The sequence below is a fragment of the Pinus tabuliformis genome, chromosome 1_1 (assembly GCF_031772625.1).
Source record: "Pinus tabuliformis cultivar Carrire ecotype Pingquan chromosome 1_1, CPIR1, whole genome shotgun sequence".
NCBI classification, from domain to species: domain Eukaryota; kingdom Viridiplantae; phylum Streptophyta; class Pinopsida; order Pinales; family Pinaceae; genus Pinus; species Pinus tabuliformis.
Window position 1 is genome coordinate 878,967,925 of NC_142297.1, and position 22,300 is coordinate 878,990,224.

At 34.8% G+C, this 22,300-nt stretch overlaps 2 pseudogenes; both read left to right on the plus strand.

The window, feature by feature from the left end:
* Nucleotides 1-1,496: 1,496 nt before the first annotated feature.
* LOC149217143 (putative receptor-like protein kinase At1g11050 pseudogene) lies at nucleotides 1,497-3,395 on the plus strand (annotated as a pseudogene).
* A 1,342-nt stretch (nucleotides 3,396-4,737) lies between these two features.
* LOC149217144 (signal peptide peptidase-like 1 pseudogene) lies at nucleotides 4,738-5,708 on the plus strand (annotated as a pseudogene).
* The last annotated feature ends 16,592 nt before the right edge of the window (nucleotides 5,709-22,300 follow it).

Here is a 22,300-nt window from a genome sequence, read left to right on the forward strand (position 1 = left end):
TTGTGCAAAAGAGGGTATTACATAATATTATATTGTTATTGCTCTATATATAAGAGATATTAATGTTATATATAAAGGAAATATATAATATTAATTATAAATAATTAGTATAGTATAAAATGGAGGTAATGAAAAATCATAGCAGCGTAAAATAAATTCAAATACTTAATTAATAATATTAATAATTAATTAATTTATTTATCTATATATATATATAAAAGAGAGAGATAATATATTGTTATAACTAATATTATATTATTATTTCTATATATATGATATTAGTGGTATATATGAGGGATGTATATCATATTAATTATAAATAATTAGTATATTATAAAATGGAGGTAATGGAAAATTATAGATTATAAAAATAAAAATAAGCGTTGAGGTTAATATAGCATTATTATGAAATTTTGGAAAAATTACAACATCAATGTATAAAGTATAAAATAAACTGTGACATAAAACTTAAAATATTTTTTGTGATTTGTGTAATAATTGAAAATATATTTTGCGTATATTACTAGTAATAATATATAAATTAGATAATATTTTTAATCTATAATGCTGTATTAATAATAATGTTTTAAATGTCTATTTTAAATATATAATTAATCTGTGAATATTAAATAATTTTATTAATTATTTTCAAATATTTATTAAAAAATTTATAAACAAATAGTTTTTAATTAAAAAAATAATTCTTTCAAGTGTCCACTGACTCATTACTGCCTCAATTATATCGTTAAACATTTGGTAAAGACTCTTAACTTCAAAAAAAGAAAGAAAGAGCGGTTTTTGCCGGTCTTTGGGCAGAGACGTAAAAGGAGCCTGGGTAACCCTGCCGGGTCTGAGCACTGCCATTCTCTGCCATTCTCTAGTAATGGGGTAGTCCACTTATAGGTTCCGATAAATGGCGGGATCAGGTGGCAGGGCTTAGACCTTCTCGCCCAGAACTTTTGCCCTTTCAGCGATTTTTAAGGATGGATTAATAAGCCTTTCAGTAATAAAAATATGTAGAAAGTGTAATCTGTTTACTTAAATTATTGATCTAATTTAATTTTAATAATATAATTAGGAGATAGTGTATATTTAGAAAAATAATCCATTTAATTATAATTAATTTACCTTTATAATAAAGTATGATGAAAAGTAACTCTGGTTTTCCCTCAAATTTCCGTCTTTCGGAAGAAATAGGGATACCCCGAAACAACTCCGGTCTTTCCTTTCATCTTCGAAGAAGTGGAGGTGCAGGAGACTCAGAGACCAACTTAGCAGCTCCGGTCATTCCTTTCACACTCTACCTACTATCCATTGACATTTCAGAAGAAGTTGCAGAATTTAAAGCATTAATTTCGAGAAAATCGCTCTCCTTGTGAGGTGGTTCGCTGGTAATTTCGGGGAAATATCTTTGCAGGGGCAGTGTCCGTGCATGCATTAATGTTATTTATCTGTGTCTGCGATTTGTAAACTCACCGGAGTTACCAGAAGAAAAATAAAGATGATGATTATGTTGCTGCTTCTGTGGCTGTTGAATTGGGCTTGTGCTGATGTAGAGTGTCCGATGAACTTTGATTATGTCCGCCAGTTGCCGTGGGACAAGTCTTCGTGTGAATCCGCCATCATTAGACCCGATTGCTGCCAGACATTGCAGGGCTTGCTTGGCATAGGATTAGCTCAGTATCTGAGAGATGCATCTATGTTCGAGCTTCCCAGCGTTGCCTCCGCAGTCTCGTGTCTCGGACTCTATCAGCAGAAGCTCCACTCTCTGGCTCTCTCGCCGGACTTGGTTGCAATCTGTTTGAAGAATATAACGTCACAATTTGTTTCAGGCCCCCATCTGTGCTCTGGCATACAAAGCAAGGAGGACTGGATTCGCAAACTGGGGGTTACTCCAATGGACCTAGCCTGCAGAGGCGACCTCTCAGATCTGGATGCCTGTTATGAATGCACCGATAGTGGAAAGCTCGTTCACAAGATGCTGGCAGATGGGTACAGAAACTTGACAGAAGCGACCAGCTTGAAATGCTACTATTTAACGCTTCAGTATGCCGCAGGAGTAGTTAATGAATTCGGTCCCAAGAGCAGGAGTACTGCACAGTGTATCTTCCGCCTGCCCTTTGTTCAAACCGCCTCGCATAGTCGAGTTTTGGCCTCCAGTTTCATCGGCACGGCCACGGTCCTTCTCTTGATCTGTGCTCTCGGGATTTTGTACTGTCTGCGAGCAACAAAAAATGAGCATAACACTGTACTGCACAAGCAATTCGTGCGGCGCAACGGAAATCTAATGAACTCTGCCGTCAGACCTAACACCGGGGCATTGTGGTTCGACATTGAAGAAATCAGGGATGCCACCGATAATTTCAGCGATGCCAACGTCATTGGCCAAGGAGGTTTCGCAACGGTGTACCGGGGAACGCTTATGGATTCTCAGCCGATCGCTGTGAAAAGAATTATAAATTCCACACCGGAAGGAGATTCTGAATTCCTGAACGAAGCGGAGATCATCAATAACATCAGGCATCGGAATCTGGCTGTTTTGAGGGGTTGCTGCGTGGCCAGCAACGAGAGAGAAGAGTATCAACAGTTTCTAATATACGATTACATGCCTAATGGAAGTCTGGATGAGCATCTCTTCGGAGAAAAGTCGAAGGTCCGACTTCTGAGCTGGCCGCAGCGTAGGACCATCATCATGGGGATTGCCAAGGGGCTGGCTTATCTGCACGATGCCGTTGAGTCCTCAATTTATCACAGAGACATCAAAGCTACTAACATTCTGCTTGATGACGATATGAATGCCCGTGTGGCCGATTTTGGTCTGGCGAGGATGATGAGTAAAGCAGAAGGCTTCCATTGGACGAGTAGAGTAGTAGGGACGCATGGCTACATGGCCCCTGAATACGCTCTCTACGGTCAGTTGACAGACAAGAACGATGTGTATAGCTTTGGGGTTCTGGTGCTCGAGATCATGACCGGCAGAAGGGCTTTGGACGCCTCTGCGGAGTCGGCCTCCAGTTACCTCATCACTGATTGGGCATGGAGCCTAGTGAAACAAGGCAGGACCAATGAAATAATAGACCAGAGAATCCGGCAGAGCGGGGCAGAGAGTGTGATGGAGAGATTTGTTTTGGTGGGTATTCTGTGTGCGCATGCTATGGTGGTATTCAGACCTCGAATGGCAGAAGTGGTGAGGATGCTGGAGGGAGAGGTTGAGATTCCTGAAATCCGAGACAGGCCTTTGCCGTTTCTGCTTCATGGTCCATCTCTCGCAGGCGACGCAAGCGGTTCCTTCGTAATATCTGATCGCGTTTCTGGGCCTGGCTTTAGCTGATGTAAGTCTCTGCATTCCTTTTGCTAAAGCAGTAGAGGAGGTTCGTAATTGTATTTTGTGGATCGCATGCAGTAGAGAGTTCTGACGCAATTTGGACTAAGCGTAGTAGTCCAGTGTAAAGATGTTTTCGAATTTTATTGTTAAGATGTTCTGGAATTTTATTTTTAATATTTTTCGAACATATTTATTATTTTTTTTATGAATTAAATATATTTATATAATCAAAAATATATTTAAGATAACAAAAATATATAATTTTATAAAAAAATTAATTAAGAATTAAAAAAATCCCATGCTTAATTGTCCGATAGGCCTTCCTCTGCATCAACACAGTCGTCAACACTTTCAATTTCCTGTTGACATCTGGCATGGTTTCCTACTATTTTTGTCCGTCTGCGAAAACTGCGAAAATTAAATAGCTGTGGTCCAGGTAACCTTCATTAGGTGGCGCCGCATGTTTCCGGAACCTACGATTCAAATACACCTACTTCAGCGCTGAGTAATTAAGATATGGAACCGAATATACTGATGGCGTGGAGGGTCAAAATTCTCAATGCGCGTAGGTCGGATTATTCTGCTGATTGTTGGCCAGGAAGTTACCTGTTTTTTCTGAAGATTACCTCCTGTTCGAATGGTTTTCTCAGTTACAGAGTCTCAGCGTATTGGAAATAATAGCTATTTACGGCTCTTTCTGTATCTTTTCTATTTTAACCGTCTGGGAATCAAATTTCTATAAAACATCTGATCGACTTTTAAAGGAAGGACCTATAAAGCCATGAATCCTTCCGCCAATATTGGAAATAGTTTAAAAGTATGAATCCCGAAATATAAAGCTGTGGGATCTCCTCATATTTTGTGTTTGCGCTTTAATGTTTTTGCATCTTAAACTTGAGCACGTTAAAATCCTCCGTTAAATCCTCACTGTTTAGCCGTTAAACATTAAGTCTCCCGCTTTCTCTTAAATGTTTAATCTCAGATCAAGTTCCACTCTATAATAATAGTTTTCAAAATTTAAGAACGATTCTCAGAATCTATAATTTTCTGCCATCTATGCACCTTCTATTTCGCCTAAATGGAAATTAGGCGAACTTTTATTTATTTTAACTTTTTAATACTCTCAACTATTGAGCTACCAGAAATCTGTTCAAAGCTTTTGGTTCTATTTTGAGCAGACCTGCTTGTCCTATTTTAAAACGACAAAGCAGAAATATAAATTGTTGGGGGATATGCATAGAAGAAGTTCACTGTGCCAGAAAGCAAGAATTTCAGCTTTTGGTGATGTTTTGGTGAAAATTATACGCAAAAATCCCTTAGGTTGGGGGCTGGTGTTGTTCCCGATTGGACCTCCTTGACCTTTATTTCAAAACCTAGAAATCCATTCGGGTGTTTTATTTATTTATTTGTTATTATTATCTAGTCAAGTTGATATCTTTGAACAATTTGGTTATGTCTCCATGACTTTGGCATTCTCTATACCGGAAACAGGAATTTGAGGTTATATGTAATTCTAGGTGTAAAGTTGTCATCTGAACTGCAACTTGTATCCCATATGGAGCCTTTATGGAAGCTTGCATACCTTCTGGAGCCTGCATCGCTTGCGCTTATTGTTACCGCTGTTCTTGTGGTGTTTGCATCGGCTCAGAGAGCGCTTAATTATGAGAAAGAGATGGAAAGGAACCACGATTTTTCAGAATCTTCAATCACTTTGGACAGTTCTCAGGCACTCATGATTCCTATCGCGAGCTCGTGCAGTCTGCTTTTGATGTTCTATCTATTTGCTTCAATGTCACATCTTGTGACAGCTTTTACTGCAGTAGCTTCGGCATCTTCCCTTGCATTCTGCCTTTCCCCTTATGTTTTTTACATAAATTCTAAGCTTGGGTCGGTCGATCCCATGGTTACTCGATGCTGCTGCCGGCCGTTCACTAGGATGCAGGGAATTTTGGTGTTGGTGAGCTCAGCTTTAGTGATTGCCTGGCTTGTATCCGGACACTGGATATTAAACAACCTTTTGGGCATTTCTATATGTATCGCATTTGTTAGCCATGTTCGGTTGCCAAATATCAAAATCTGCTCGCTGCTTCTCGTCTGTTTATTTGTGTACGACATTTTCTGGGTGTTCTTTTCAGAGCGATTTTTTGGAACCAATGTAATGGTTTCAGTTGCCACACAGCAGGCTTCAAATCCAGTTCACACAGTTGCAAACACGCTTAATCTTCCGGGCTTGCGATCAATAACCAAGAAGTTGGAGCTTCCTGTTAAACTTGTCTTCCCAAGAAATTTGCTAGGTGGTATGGTGCCTGGAAATACTGCAATAGAATTCATGATGTTGGGCCTCGGTGACATGGTTTGTATTTTTTTCTCAATCTGATGGAACTCTCTGGAATCTTTCATACGTCAATGCCTAAGATATTGTTTTATGGTCAGAATTCGGTATGATTGGTGTCTGTTTTGACTGTTCTAGTGTTTAAGTATAATTGGGCTTTTTCTTAGCTGCTGCAACTGTGACAAGACTGATTTTTTTTTCACCACCTCTGTCATGAATTTTTCCTTATAAGATGTTGGAATTTTGTTTGGGATATGTCTGGTCAGTGGTCACTCGTTTTTTGTATTATTCACATAGTTTTGAAACCGGAACAGGGAACCGGCCCCGTCCAGTCCACCTATCAAACCGGTTATTGAATCAGAACCGAAAAAACTGGACATGTCAGATTTCAATGAACCAGAAAAGTATATATGAATTTATTTTTTTTGGGATGAAAATAATTAATTTTAAGATTTAAAACCACGATTCTAAATCATTAGAGACAAAATATGCAAAATTTGCTTATCTATATGCCATGTAAGGTTGAACATATCAAAATGGCACTGCATACAATACATTATCAATGAGGCTATGGACTATCTTCAATGAGGCAGCAAAATACATTATCAATGAGGCTATGAACTATTGGGCCACTTGCCTACTAGAAGTCTACATATCAGTGATCAAGATAACAATTCACATCCATGAGAGGGACGCACACAAGAAAATGCGGCAGTCAATTGCAGGAACAACTCGCACAGATTGGCACCACAATAAACATTAATTGGCGTTGCCGATGCCATGCCCCATCATGCATATATGATTAGCTACTCATTGTCAATTACATCTATATGTAATAGAATGCGCTTATTGTACATATGTTTAGAAGCCAAAGAATACTTTCATTGTATATATGTTTAGTTACTATCTACCAAACATATCTCTATGTGTAGACTATATGTAGAATTTCAAGAAATACATTGCAAAGCATGTAACTATCTTCTGTAATGACATGGGCTTCTGCGATGACATGTATAGAGGGGTTAATTGTTTGTTTTTAAATTAAAATACATTTACATGAAATTTTCAAATTTTCTTTTTTTTGGTTTAAGCATGTCAGCATTTTTAAATACATGTGAATGAATCTGGATCCCAATAAACACATGTTGAACAAGAAAGTTTGTGGTTTTCTTTATGTTCTTCTGCGTTTACATGCTGCTCTATTTTCTTTTTCGCTTCCAGTATAAAGGATTTACATTTCCAGTCTGTTCTGTCTCATATATCTTTTACTCTATTTCAGATTTAATACGCTGTACAATATCAATAGCAACCCAGAAAATGACCGACCTTTTATAAAAATTCAACAATTCCAATTTCATAAATCTGACTACCTCTCTTTGTACCTTTACCACTAAGACAATTACTAGTCGTATGCTCACTCTTTTGTATTATAGTCAATAAATTTACAGTGTTCCCACCGTGTTCACAAATTTGTGACGGACGGCAGATTTACAGTCGCCCAGTATTTCAGCGGATTTGTCGGTCAAAATCAATATATAATATAATGGGTAAAAACTATCGCTCAGGACATAATATTCCTCACGAAATTTATGCTTTCGTGACGGCAGACTGACAGTGCCCGGTATTTAAAGAAATAATGTAAAAATAATATTCCTCACGAATTTTATGCTTTCGTGACGGCAGACTGACAGTACCCAGTATTTAAAGAAATAATGTAAAAATGTTGTTAGTAATAATTGATGGTTATTTAATTAATATTGTTAATTAAGTATATGAATTTATTTTAATATTAGATAAAAGAATAACGTATTATTTTTGTTATTTAAGAAATAATTTTTATAATAAAAGTTAATTAAATTTAGATATTTCAAATAATAATTTTAAGCTCTTTATTCTCAATTTTTTTAATTAAAAAGGGAAAAATTATATAAACAAAAATGATTTTTTATTTGTAAGATGTTATCAATTTTATCAATCAAACCTAAATGTCTCATACTTTAATTTTAAATTTTAAAAGATATTTTTCATTCTTAACCTGCCAAAACACTGTAACTCATTCAAATTAGCAAATCCAAAATATATATATAGACAAGGTCAGTTTAAATATTTTTTTATTAAATTTGAAATTGTAGTTTAGAAAAGCAAAAGATATAAATCCGTCCTTTTATAACTGCATGTTTTAATTTTTCCTTCTGAATGTATTCAGAGTCAAAATTGCGAAATTGCAAAATAAATAAATTAAATAAATTTTGAGCACTGACTTATCAAATTAAAAAAAAAATCACTTAATCGATAAAACACATAGGCACACGCTTGCTAAAAATTGAAGATTCTCCGAAATTTCTTTTCGCACTTCAAATCGTCCTTTTCTATCTTATTGTACGTTGTAACGTGATTTAATATTTGACATTGGACATGAAATTTTGAGGGTCATAGAATTGAATTTTAAATATAAGGTGCTTTCAAATTTAAATTCTGACAATTTTCTTAAATGGGTTGAAAGTAAGTTATATTGTTTTTGTTTTTATTCAAAAATAAATATTTTGAAAATTAAAAATTATTTATGAATTTTTATTTTTTGATTGGTTCATTTATATAGAATGACTAATTCTATGGCGTTTAAAATTGAATTTAAAAAATAAAATGATTTAAAACACAAAAAATAAAAAAAAATTCTTATATACAATCACTAATTTTATGGTGTTTAAAATTGAATTTAAAAAAAAAATGATTTAAAACACAAAAAATTAAAAAAAATTCTTATATACAATCAAGTGTCATAACATTTAATACAAAATACACCTATGAAATCTAAATATTTATTAAAATGAATTGTCATTATATAAAGTACCAAGCCACTTGTCATAACATTTAATAAAAAGTACACATATCAAATCTAAATATTTATGCTTAGTAATTTATTTTTACACCTCACTTTTTTAATATTTATTTTTACTATATAATTTTGCTAATAAAAATGTAAATATAGTCATTCATATATATCATATTATTTTTAACTTGACTTTTCAAATTTTTTTAATTAATAATTGGATAACCAACTTAATATAAAAAAATAAATAACAACGTATTTTTAGTTAGAGCATTCATTTAAATTAATTTATTTGCATAAACCATTTAGATTTCTTTTTAAATATAATTTATTTATTTACACGGTGTTTAATTTATTTATTTTTTTATGTTTTTATATGAAAAATATTGATGTTGCATTTCAAAATTTATACATTTTTAATACAATTGTTTACATAATAATAATAATAATTTACATTTAAGAGATGTAAATTTGATATTATATGTAAGACTGTTTTAGATTGAGGTTTATGATTATTATATAGCATACTTTATATAAACATGGTTTTGGATGTTTTTAACTTTGTAAATATTTAAATTAATCTAAAATAACTATCAATTACATGGTTTTGGAGATTTAAAACTCTAAACATTTAAATTAATCTAAATTAACTATCAATTATTAAGCAACAACATTGCATATGACATTTGTTTATATGTGCATTCAAATTTAAACTAGGACAATTTTATTTATTAATATGATTAATACATATGATGTTATTTTCATATATTGATATGCTGCGCATAGGCATAAATTAATTACACAAGTAAATGTGGTTGTGCTAGTTACGTGGATCAGATGGATTTATTGACCATGGTTGATGAGGTTGATCAAGGTTGATCATGGTTGAAGAGGGTTAACCATTATTTACCATATTCAAACATAGAGATCTTGATTAACCATTATGGTTGACCATATTCAACCATAGAGACCATGGTTGACCATGTCCTGTCATTCTAACCATGGTTGGCCATTAGGAGTGGTTGACCATGTCCTACCATTCTAACCATGGTTGGCCATTAATGTTCTAGGTTGACTATTGTTGTTAAAAGATAACCATGGTTGACCATGTTGGATCATGGTTGACCATGTTTAACCATAGAGACCTTGATCATGGTTAACAATGGTCAACCATGGCTGAAATTTAAATTATGTATTTTTAATTTAAGTAAATAATAATTTTTAATTATATTAATAAGTGTGTTTATTTTGAGATAAAGTTTTTAAAATTTTAATATAATTATTAATAATTATTAGGTAAATGACAAAAAATATTTTTAATAATAATGATAAATAGATTAAATCATTATGACAAAGAATATATTTGTCAATATTATTATGCTATTATTAATAATAATGGTAAATAAATTAAATAATTATGCCAAAGAGTGAGTGCTTCCTAAATTTGAATTCAAAAAAGCATCAATGCAATAAGTGAAATTGCAGCAATAGAAATGGGTTGGATGCATAAGGTTATGATGAATGAAAATACCGAAGAATCTGAGATTCAATATTTGAAGCAGTTGGGTGTTGTCCAAATCATGAGATCAAATCACTGTGGCCCGTTGATGAATTTTTTCAGGTTAAGGAGGTAGTAAATGACCATGCCTTCTTAATTCCATTACTGGAATCTACTAATGAGAAGAAGAGCGCTGGGCATGTAGAGATATTTATTTGCGATATTGTAAGATGGGAGACAAAGAAAGTACGAATTATGAAAAATCAAAAGAATATGACATTGTAAATCTGAACATGAATAAGAAATGTTGCATTTTGATAACAGACAAAGGATCAAATACCAGTGAAGTCTCACATCAGGCTGCTCATGCTTCATCTCAACCTAAATTCATGGAAGAAGATGATGAGAATAATGATAATTGTATAGTAGGACATGACTTTCATTTTTCTGTATTTGACCGTATTTTCCATGATGAGCAGGTTCAATAGATTATTGGGAGGATGGATACGTTGGTAGAGGAAAGCAAGTCCATGACGTAGACAATACAATACTTGAAAGTAGACAATACAATACTTGAAAATACACAGTAGAGATTTAATGGAAATTTTCACCAAAGTTTTGATGCCCACATTCCAATGAAGAAGAAGCATGTTGAAATGTAATTTCCACTACCGCATTATATTCCAGAAAACCACCAGTGTTCATCGCACCGCTTTTTATGAGACGGTGGTATTTTCCGGAGGGGCAGCGATAACACCCAGCAGCAGACACGTGGATAGCAGTTTTTCCAAAGCAGTTTTTTCCCGGAGCGTAAACTTCAGCAAAAAAGGCTGCACGATATGATTTGTCAACCGTCCGATGAGATCAACGGTTGATACATGCCTGCACCATGACTTGACGTGAAGTGCAATTCATGCCTGCACCATGACTTGACGTGAAGTGCAATTCTCGTTGACCGCCAGCTTTGTCAGAAAAGAAACATTAATGAAATTTAATGTGAATGGTAAACGTTGGTAAAAACTTTTAATTTTATTAGATTTTTAATTCACGGGAAGTACGGGCATAGGATATAATATTGTTATGTTTTTTTTGTTATTGATTGCATATGTGAGGGGGAGCGTAGCGAAAAAAGAAAAGTTTTGTTGTTCGTTGTAATGAAAAGAATACGCAGCAGTGTAGAAGAGCGAATGTAAGAAATTTATTTTTACACACAGCAGTGTGAATGTTCTATTTGTTGTTGAATATGAAATGTAATACACAACATTCAGCGGCGCGTATGTGAGAAATTTTTACACACAACAGTGTAAAATTTCAAAGCAGAGACAGAGTAATTTTTTTTTGTGGAACTGAAGTGTTCCTGGTGTAATCCTTCTGAGAGAGGAAGATCTTTGTAACAACATTTGTTTTATTAATGAATACAAAGTTTGTTTTGTGTGTGTGTAAAACTCTGTTCTCCCAAAACATAATTTTGCTTCCCTATGTTAAGATCCTGTGATAAAAACAGAGCACTATTCTCTGTTCAGTTCATTTTCTTTTTGTTCTGGAATCATTAGAAATTCCCAACATGGTATCAGAGTTTGTCTAGGCTCTTTGAAGGTGTCAAAGAAGTTGAAGGAAAGATTTCTTGCTGCAGCAGCTTCTCCAGCAGAGTGAAGACTCAGTTAAGAAAGAATCCAAGGTATTTCTCAAGTTAGTTTTTTGTGTTATTGCTGAGGACAATCTGTTATTTTAAATACACATTCAAGTATTTTGAAGCATAGTTAAGAGTGCAAGAATGACTGGAGCCAGCACTAGCATGGGTATTTGTAATACTCAGCTCCCACAATTTAATGGAAAAAACTATGACTATTGGGCAATAACTATGAAAGCTTTGCTTGCTTCCCAAGGCTCATGGGAATTTGTTGAAGATGGTTTTGAAGAACCAGCAGATGAAAATGAGTTTAATAGTTTAACTCAGGAAGAGAAAGATCTGTTGAAGAGCAATAAGAAGAAGGATTCTAAAGCCCTCTACTTCTTGTATCAAGCAGTGCATGAGAGTGTGTTTCCAAGGATAGCAGCAGCTAAGAGATCCAAAGAAGCATGGGAAACTCTCAAGACAGTCTATCAAGGCATGGAGAAAGTTAAGAGAGCAAAACTACAGTTGCTGAGGAGATATTTTAAGAATCTTTGCATGAAGGAGTCAGATAATATTGAATCATTCTTCACACATGTGATTTGTCTGGTCACATAGATAAGGTCTCATGGAGAAATTCTTGAAGAAAGAAGGATTGTGGAGAAACTATTGAGGATCCTACCCTCAACGTTTGATGTGATTGTCACCACCATAGAAGAGACAAAGGATCTCACAAACTTCTCAGTTGATGAGCTACATGCATCACTGATAACACATGAGCAGAGATTGAGTAGAAATGAAAACTCATCTCTTGAACATGCCTTCAAGACCCAGATGTTCTTTGGAAGAGGAAGAGGTAAAGGCAGAGGAAATAAGAAAGGAAGAGGCAGCAATCCAAATCAGAACCAAGGCCAAGGCAGCAGCCAACAAAGTGGACAACATCATGCTCAAGGACAAAGGTATGATAAATCCAATGTCCAATGTCACTATTGTAAAAAATATGGGCATTTTGCAAATGAATGTAGGAAGAAGCAACATGATATGAGTAATAGAACTAGTGCAAATTTCGCTAGAGAAAATATCAGCTAAGATAATTTGTTTTTAGTTTGTAATATGGCTGAAGAAAAGAGTGAAGATGTATGGTTCCTAGACTCCGGTTGCAGCAACCATATGACAGGAAACATAGCCCTGTTTTCTATGTTACATCAGAATGTGAAGTCACAAGTCACACTAGGGACTGATAACAATGTTTCTGTTATGGGAAAAGGAGAAGTAAAAGTCTTAACAAAGAAAGGTGAAAAGAAAACCATAGCAGATGTTTATTATGTTCCTGGAATGAAATGTAACCTCTTAAGTATTGGACAGCTTGTTCAAAAGGGGTACAATGTTTTCTTTGTGAATGATGTATGCACCATCATGGATAAAGCACCTAGAAAACGATGTATTGCTGAAGTAAAGATGACAAGGAACATGATATTCCCTCTCAGAATGAAAGCAAATTTGAAAAATAAAGAAGTAATAGCAGCAGTGACACAAGAGGCTTTCCAAAGCGAACCAAAAGATGAAAATTGGTTGTGGTACTTGAGATTTGGACATCTCAACTTCGGAGGTCTTAACTTGTTGAGTAGAAAAGGAATGGTAAGAGGATTACCATTGATAGAGAAACCAGACAGCCTTTGTGAAGGTTGTATCTTGGGAAAATAACACAGAGAAATTTTTCCATTTGAAAAAAGTATAAGGGCAAAAACACCCTTAGAGATTGTCCACTCAGATTTATGTGGACCGATGCAAACTCCATCACTTGCAGGCAGCCACTATATACTAATATTTATTGATGATTTCACTAGAAAAACTTGGGTTTATTTCCTGAAGAACAAAAGTGAAGTGTTTGAAAGATTTTGCAATTTCAAAGCACTTGTAGAAAACCAAAGTGGGCTGCATATCAAAGTTTTAAGAATTGATAGAGGAGGTGAGTATATCTCCAAAGAATTTCTACGCTTTTGTAGAGAAAATGGAATTCATAAGCAGTTTACCAATAGGTACACTCGGCAGCAAAATGAAGTTGCCGAAAGGAAGAATAGGATAATCATGGATATGGCGAGGAGTATGTTAAAGGCAAAGCATTTGCCAAATGATTATTGGGCTGAAGCTGTACACTGTGCAGCGTACATTTTGAATAGATTCCCTACAAAAGCAGTCATGAACAGAGTGCCAGAAGAATCATGGAGTGGGACAAAGCAAGGAGTCACCCACATGAAAGTTTTTTGATGTGTGGCCTATGCACACATTCCAGATCAACTAAGGAAGATGTTGGACAGCAAAGGGGAGAAACGTATTTTTATTGGATACAGTGAGGAATCCAAAGCTTATAGGTTGTATAACCCATCCACCAAGAAGCTTATTGTGAGTAGAGATGTTCAGTTCATTGAGGAGGAAGTTTGGGATGGAAGCATAGAGAAAACAATGAATGTTAAAAACTCTTTTTCACATGATTAAAATGATGAGGAGACGGTTGAAATACATCCCCCAAACAACAACACCAACACAAGGACAGCAAGGGACACCCTTGAGGAGAAATGAAAGTGCTTCTACAAGCACACCACAAGGAGGAAATTCAAGTGCTTCTTCAAGCACTTGTACACCAAATGAAAGAGGTAAGAAGTTCAGAAATTTAAGTGACATTTATGAACAAGAGGCAACAAATGAAGGTATGAATTCTTTGTTTGCTTTATATTGTCATGTTGATGACCCTGTTCATTTCGAAGAAGCAATTAAGGATAGGAAATGGATAGAAGCTATGGATGAGGAGATCAACGCCATAGAAAGAAACAAGACATGGGATTTAGTTGAACTACCAAAAGGAAAGGAAGTCATTCTTCCCATGAATGGGAGAAAGGAATTGAAGTCCTTTGAAGATCTTCTTATAGGGGAGAGATATGGAATTAAATCTGCCATAAGAGCAGAGAAGAAAAGGTTGCAGGATAGCTTGGAGATGCAAATATTGGAAATCTTGTTTGAGGCAGAGATAAAGAGGATATTACATGATGATCAGAATATTTTTGCTGCTGCTATGTTATCTGAAGGAACATCTAAGGAATTGAGAGCAAATGACCCACTGATTTTCCCAGAAAGCACAAGTGCAGATCATGCCCCAATGGATATAGCCAACTGCAAAGACAGTACTCTTATTCTCCAGAACAGTAACTAGACATAGTTTTGTGGCTCGGGATTGATTGGAGTGCCTGGGCATAGTAGTAAAAGTGATGAAAGGAAAGCTGATACGAATAAGCAGAAAAGTTTTGAGTTTTTAAGGAAATGTCTGGGTATGACTGATAACCCAGCAGTTAAAATTAAAGGGGAGTGTTGAAATGTAATTTCCATTGCCGCGTTATATTCCAGAAAAGCACCAGTGTTCATCGCACCGCTTTTCATGAGACAGTGGTATTTTCCGGAGGGGCAGCAATAACACCCAGCAGCAGACACATGAACAACAGTTTTGCCAAAGAAGTTTTTTCCCGGAGCGTAAACTTCAACAGAAAAGGCCGCACGATATGATTTGTCAACCGTCCGATGAGATCAATGGTTGATACATGCCTGCACCATGACTTGACGTGAAGTGCAATTCTTGTTGACCGTCAGCTTTGTCAGAAAAGAAACATTAATGAAATTTAATGTGAATGGTAAACGTTGGTAAAAGCTTTTAATTTTATTAGTTTTTTAATTCACGGGAAGTATGGGCATAGGATATAGTGTTGTTATGTTTTTTTTGTTATTGATTGCATATGTGAGGGGGAGCATGCAACAACGAAAAAAGAAAAGTTTTGTTGTTTGTTGTAATGCAAAGAATACGCAGCAGCGTAGAAGAGCGAATGTAAGAAATTTATTTTTACACACAGCAATGTGAATGTTCTGTTTTTTGTTGAACATGAAATGTAATACGTAGCATTCAGCAGCGCGTATGTGAGAAATTTTTACACACAACAGTGTAAAATTTCAAAGCAGAGACAGAGTAAATTTGCAAGGAGACAGAATAATTTTTTTTTGTGGAACTGAAGTGTTCCTGGTGTAATCCCTCTGAGAGAGGAAGATCTTTGTAACAAAAGTTCTTTTATTAATGAATGCAAAGTTTGTTTTGTGTGTGTAAAACTCTATTCTCCCAAAACATAATTTTGCTTCCCTGTGTTAAAATCCTATGATAAAAACAGAGCACTATTCTCTGTTCAGTTCATTTTTTTTTGGTTTTGGAATCATCAGAAATTCCCAACAAAGCACAGAAGCCAGAGCTTAAACTAACCAAAAAGTCGACTGAAGGCAACACCAAAAATATTATAAATACCAAAGCATCTGAAGGCAACACCAAAAATATTGGAAATACCAAAACATGTCTCTGTATACTAGGATGGATATATTTTTGTTTAATAGGGTGGACTATAATGATCATTGCACTGTTAAATTTTGGTTATCGTTTTTGATTTGGAATAAAATGACTAGAACTAAGTTATCAGGATTATTATTGAGGCTTTGACAAGAAAATCTCCTTTGCTTCTATAATTTTTTTATGTTGATTCCACACATCATCAACACAATGAGGGAAGAAATATAGGGTTTGTTTGTCTTAGATAATTTGGGGGGTCTCTCATAGATCTGAAAATGGCTGAATCATTGAAGGAATGTGAGGTATGTGAATTTCCTGCGAGATTGTATCGTGAGTTGGATAAAGCGAGTCTCTGTTGGGACTGCGATGACAAACTTCACAGTGCAATTTTTCTGGTGGCATGGCATTGTCAAAGCTTGTGAGCCAAATTTTCTAATATGTGACTGTGTGGCGGGCGTATAGTGCGAAGCCTGGTCCGATCGTCTTTGTCCGCGAGAGATGTGTTGGCAGAAGCTGCACAAAGAGTGACGTTGAGGACGATGAGAAAAATAATGACGAAAACAAGGACCCTGCGAAATTTGACCATATTTCGCCATTGTTTTTGAAAACAGCGCTTCCATTGACACTTCTTATCATTCCATTTCAAGCTCACCCATTCAAATTTGGCCCTCTTTCACCATCATCGAGCCCCCTTGTCCAAACTATTCTTCGAACGATCTACAAACGCTGAACCATTGATCTATTTTTTGCAGGCATTGCTAAACTCTACACCTTTTACAATATCAGCAACAACCATTTCATTGCCACTGGCCACTCAACAAAATTATATCATCTGGGACACTATTCATTTTTTTCAGAACAACATCCCCTTGCAATTTAGTGCCTTTGGTCTCGCCCTTGATGCTCTTTGTCACAATTTTTGTCAAAATCAACTACAAATTACTCTCATCCAAATCCCCAACTCTTCTTGGATTCATCAAAAATTCACCTATGCTCCCTTTGCACATGGAAACCCTGTCGTGGACAATTTTCTTCTCCTTGCCCTTACCAGAGACCTCAGGGGCCAAACTCTGACCCCATTGTCCTGCCTCAACAACATATGTTGAAGTGAAAGCCAAATTGAGTAAATAGGGTCATTGCAATCAACGACACAACACTTTTGAAGTCCCTTACTCTTCATTGAACTTGGTAGCGACAACCCATATTTTCCCTTCAGAAGCTGAGTACAGAGACAACACATTCACCGACAATGCGCTCTTTGTTTCAAATCCATGTACCAAAGCCAAACCCACAGATTCTTTCGAAGCCCTCACCTAGATACCCGCACGACTAAAACCTGAACTTGAACCAATAGTTGAAGTTGAGCTCTGTCACACTAACCAACCCTCAGAACCATGTTGGATCAAGCGCTATCAGAATGCCACATTGTAAAAATTTATTGGATGGAGGACAAAAATTGAAAGATGTCATTGGCTAGATTTACCTAGCCAAACCTTCCGGTGTAATTATAATGTAAAAAGGAAAAAAGAAAAACATATTAATAAAAACTACAAGTTAAGAATGATACATTCTCCAATAATAATTTTATTGATTTTGAAGAAATAAAGAATAAAAATTTATGTAATAGATAGAATATGAGATAATAATAATAAAATAGGGATGTTAAATGAATATAAAGTTTAGATTAAAAATTATAAATTTGAAGGTGAATTTTTTAATTGAAAATAGTTAAATAATTGTTGAAATAATAATATGTTTTTGGGAGTGTAAATTATTTGGTGATAGAGTGCATTGTCAAGGTATTGTATTATATATTCTTCATCCAAATTTTGAGTAGCTTTATGTGTTTTATGTGGGATAACATATGTAGACTTGGAGGTTTGCCACTTTTGGTGCAACATGGGTACACTTGTAGGTTATAGCGATAAAAAATGGAATCAATCTCATTTCACACAAGTATGAGCTTTCCCTAATTACCAATTTCCCTAAATACAAGCAATAATAAAATAAGAGATATTCATTCTTAAAGGCAAAAAATGAAAACTAATTTTTAATCTAGTTTAGAGTAATGTCGTTACATATTTACTTAATAGATGCGGAACTTAGTTAGAGTGCATACACTTAAGATTTAATTAAAACTATAAAGATGTAAGTAAACTTATGGTTGACATCATTTTGAATTGTATTGATTTTTTTTGTTAGGTAATCTGAGTCCTGAGATGACTAGCACGCCTGACATGTGGCTTGAGTAGTTGTGACCCAGGGGCATATAAGCCATCAAAATCACTCGAGAATCACACATGGACGCGGTCACACCAACCATTACCATGGCTAGATTTTTACCCATTGGGTTTCGAACCGATGACCTTTTCACCACCAAGTGTCTTAACAAAATACCCTGTCACAATATATTCTATGCCTCGTGTGTTATGTATTTTTTTTAAGTTAATGTTGATAATACATTTTTTGTGTTTGTTTTATGATTCTTTGTGTTGGTAAAAGAAATCTTGTATTACAAAATTTATTGTCAAGCTAGGGTACAAAGTCTAGTTTGAAGAAAAATTTGAAGAACATAACAAATGGTGGTGGAGTCTAATCTAGAATATTTGTGCACCTCTAAAGTCCAAAATATTATTTTGTTAGACCTCAATAAAAAAAATTGCTAACGTGGGAGGTTAGTCTCAAACGTGGTTGGATTAGTCCTAGTAAGTGTTCATTGTGTAAATTCTAGGAGGAATCTTCAAGTCATCTTTTCATTTGGTGTGCTTATGCTTCCCATGTGGTCGGGATCATCTAGCATGAACTCAACTGCAATGTTATTTGGATTGCTTAGAGCTTGGCCAACTCTTTAAGGTCTTGGTTCTCAATTAAGACTATTAAAGAATTTTCCAGTTTTCCTTGTTTTCTTATTTTTTATGCAACCAACTCACAAAATAGAAGAAAAGATATATCAAAAACCTGAGAAATATCCTCTTCAAGGGGGAAACCTCCTTTACATCACATAAATGAACAATTATTGGATGAGATAAATGATAATTCCTCCTCGGTATATATAGGAGTCTAAGGGGTCATAATATAATCAAAGCCTACATAACAATAATAATGTAAGGGCACAACAATAAAAATAGTGGGCTTCTACGTGGCACAACAATAACAACATGGGGGATACATGGGCATAACAATAGCAATAGGGGGCTACATTAACAATAACAATAAGGGGGACACACTAGTATTATAGGGGCCTAACATGCCCCTCTCCCTAAAAAAAATGTTGTCCTCAACGCTTGAGTAGTTTCAGATGCTTCTATATAAAATGCTCATCCTCCCATGTGGAATCTCCAATGGATAATTTCTTCCCCTTAATTAGGTAATTTAAAATTAATTGATTTCGTACTTACCGAGTTATTTTTTCTGTGACTACTTCAGGCTCAAATATGATTTTTCCTTCTTCGTCAAGTTATGGAAACACTGTTTGAACTGAGATCTTGTCACTGATAACCTTCATTAAGCATGAAACATGGAAAATTGAGTATACTTAGGAAGATGCAGGAAGCTCCAATTTGTATGCCATAGTACCAATATTTTGTAACACCTTGTAAGGACCATAGTAGTTAGGTGATAATTTATTATCCTTTTTAGCTTGCTCAAGGGACATTTGTTTGTATGGTTGTAGCAGCAAAAATACCTAGTCACCTACATCAAAACTTCTTTCACTGCGATGCTAATATTCTTGTTGTTTCATTTGATTATGCATTAGAGTGAAGTTATCCTTTAAGAGTTGGAGAACTTGTTGATGCACAATGTGATCTTCCACTACTTGAACCTTAGAATTTTATCTTAAAGATGATGTGATGGATGGTGGATGATATCCATAAAGTTCCGTAAATGGGGTCATTTTTGTTGCAGTATGGAAGGAAGTGTTACACCACCATTCAACTAGAGGTAACCACTTGACCCATTGTGTTTATTTATCAGATACAAAACAGTGGATATATCCTTCCAAACATTTATTTACTGTCTTAGTTTTCCCATCAGATTGAGGATGATAAAATGAGCTATGAGCTAATTGAGTACCAAGACAAGAAAATAATTTTATCCAAAAATTTCCAATGAAAATGGGATATTTGTCACTTACAATAATATTTGGGTTTCCATGTAGCTTTTGAATTGTTTCCATAAATGCAGTAGCAACTATACTGGATTTAAAAAGATGAGATAATGCACAAAAGTGTGCATACTTGGTAAGTCTACCAACTACTACCATAATGAAACTCTTTCCTTCAGACTTAGGTAAACCTGTGATAAAATCCATTGAGACCTCTTGCCAACGTTGACTTGGAATGGCTAAAGGTTGTAACAAACTCAAAGTTTGAATTATCTCAAATTTATTTTGTTGGAAAACCAAACATTCTATCATAAAATTTTGAATATTAGATTTAAGGCCATCCCAAAAAAATTCCTTCTTGACCCTACAGTAAGTTTTAAAAAATACTAAGTTCCCTCCTAAGAGGGAGGTATGCAATTCCAAAAGAATATTTTTCTTGAGTTTGGATTTATTACAAAGATATAAGCGATCTTTATACCGTAACGAATCATTTTTCTGGCGAAATGTATCAAATGTACTAGGATATTGTTGCAACTTTTGAATGAGTGTCAACACCTCTTCATCATTCTTCCATTCATCCCTTGCTTCGGTTATCCAATCAGGTTGGATAATAGAAATGGCACAAAGAAATGCTTGCACATCTTCATCCTTTCTTCAAAGTGCATCTACAACAACATTTTTCTTCCCTTTTTGTAGATGATTTCAAATTCATAACCCAACATCTTTGTGACCCATTTTTTGTGCTCTTTTGAAGATAATCTTTGTTCCAACAATTATTTAAGACTGTCATGATCTATTTTTACCTTGAAGTGTCTTCCCATTAAGTAAGGTCACAATTGCTTTAGTGCATGTAGTATTTCAAACATTTCCTTCTCATAAATTGGTTTGTGTAAATAATTTCCTTTTATTGGATGACTTTAAAGATAGCAGCAATTCCATTTACCGAGGCATCACATTCTACAATAAAGGTTTTTATGAAGTTTGGTGTAGCTAAGACTAGTGATTGGCACATTGCCTCTTTAAGATGTTCAAAGGCCTTAGTCACTTCTACAGTCCAAGAATATGCATCATTCTTCAATAATGTTGTTAGAGGAGCTGTTATTCTCCCACAATTCTTAACAATCTTGTGATAACGCCTTGTCAACCTAAGAAATCCTCAAATATGCTTTATGGCTGTGGGGATTTTCCATTCCTTAATGGCTTTAATTTTGTTAGGGCCTACCTTAACACCCTCATCAAATACAATATGACCCAAATATTCCACCTCTTGTACTCCAAAGAAACATTTGGAGTTTGTTGCATATAATTGTTTCTCCTCCAATAGTTTGAGCACCCAATCAACATGTTGAACATGACCTTTACAAGGATTGTTGTAAATTAGTATATCATTAAAATATACTAACATAAATTTTCTAAGGAAGAGTTTGAAAATGGAATTCATCAAACTTTGAAATGTGGAAGGTGGATTAGTAAGGCCAAAAGGCATGATAAAAAATTCATAATGACCCTCATGAGTTCTGAATAATGTTTTTGGAAAGTATTCAGTCTTCATTCTAATTTGATGATATCCTGAACGAAGATCCAACTTGGTGAAGTAAATTTCTCCATGGAATTCATCTAACAATTCATCAATCATACGAATGAGAAATTTATCTTTAATAGTGAGCTTTTTGAGCTCACTATAATCTAGAAACATATGCCATGATCCATCCTTCTTGTGCAACAACACTACAGGAGTATAGAAATAAATTTGACTAGGTTGAATTATCACTAGTAGAAAATGTTGAAATTAGTGACTAAGTGACTAAAAAAATTAGTCACCAGAAATTTTCCAAGTGAAATACTACCAAAAATTAGAAATATTAAGAGACCCAACTAAAAACGACTAAAATAAATGACTGATTTAGTCTTGAGTTAAAATATATGACTAGCTACTAAGTAATACTACTGAAAATGACTAATGTGAATGACTAATTTAGTCTAGGAACAAAAATATGACTACCTAACAAGAACTACAATAATATGAATTAGTCGTTTATGTCTGTCATTTTAATTGTGTCACTTCAACAATATAAACTTACAAGTGATAGGGGATTCGAAGGCTTTTACAGAGTGGATGAAACATTGTACTTCTTTATACACTTCTTTATTGGATCAGAGGATGATTATAATTATGGAGCTTATTATAATCTTTAAGGTTATATTATTTGATCACATTCACGG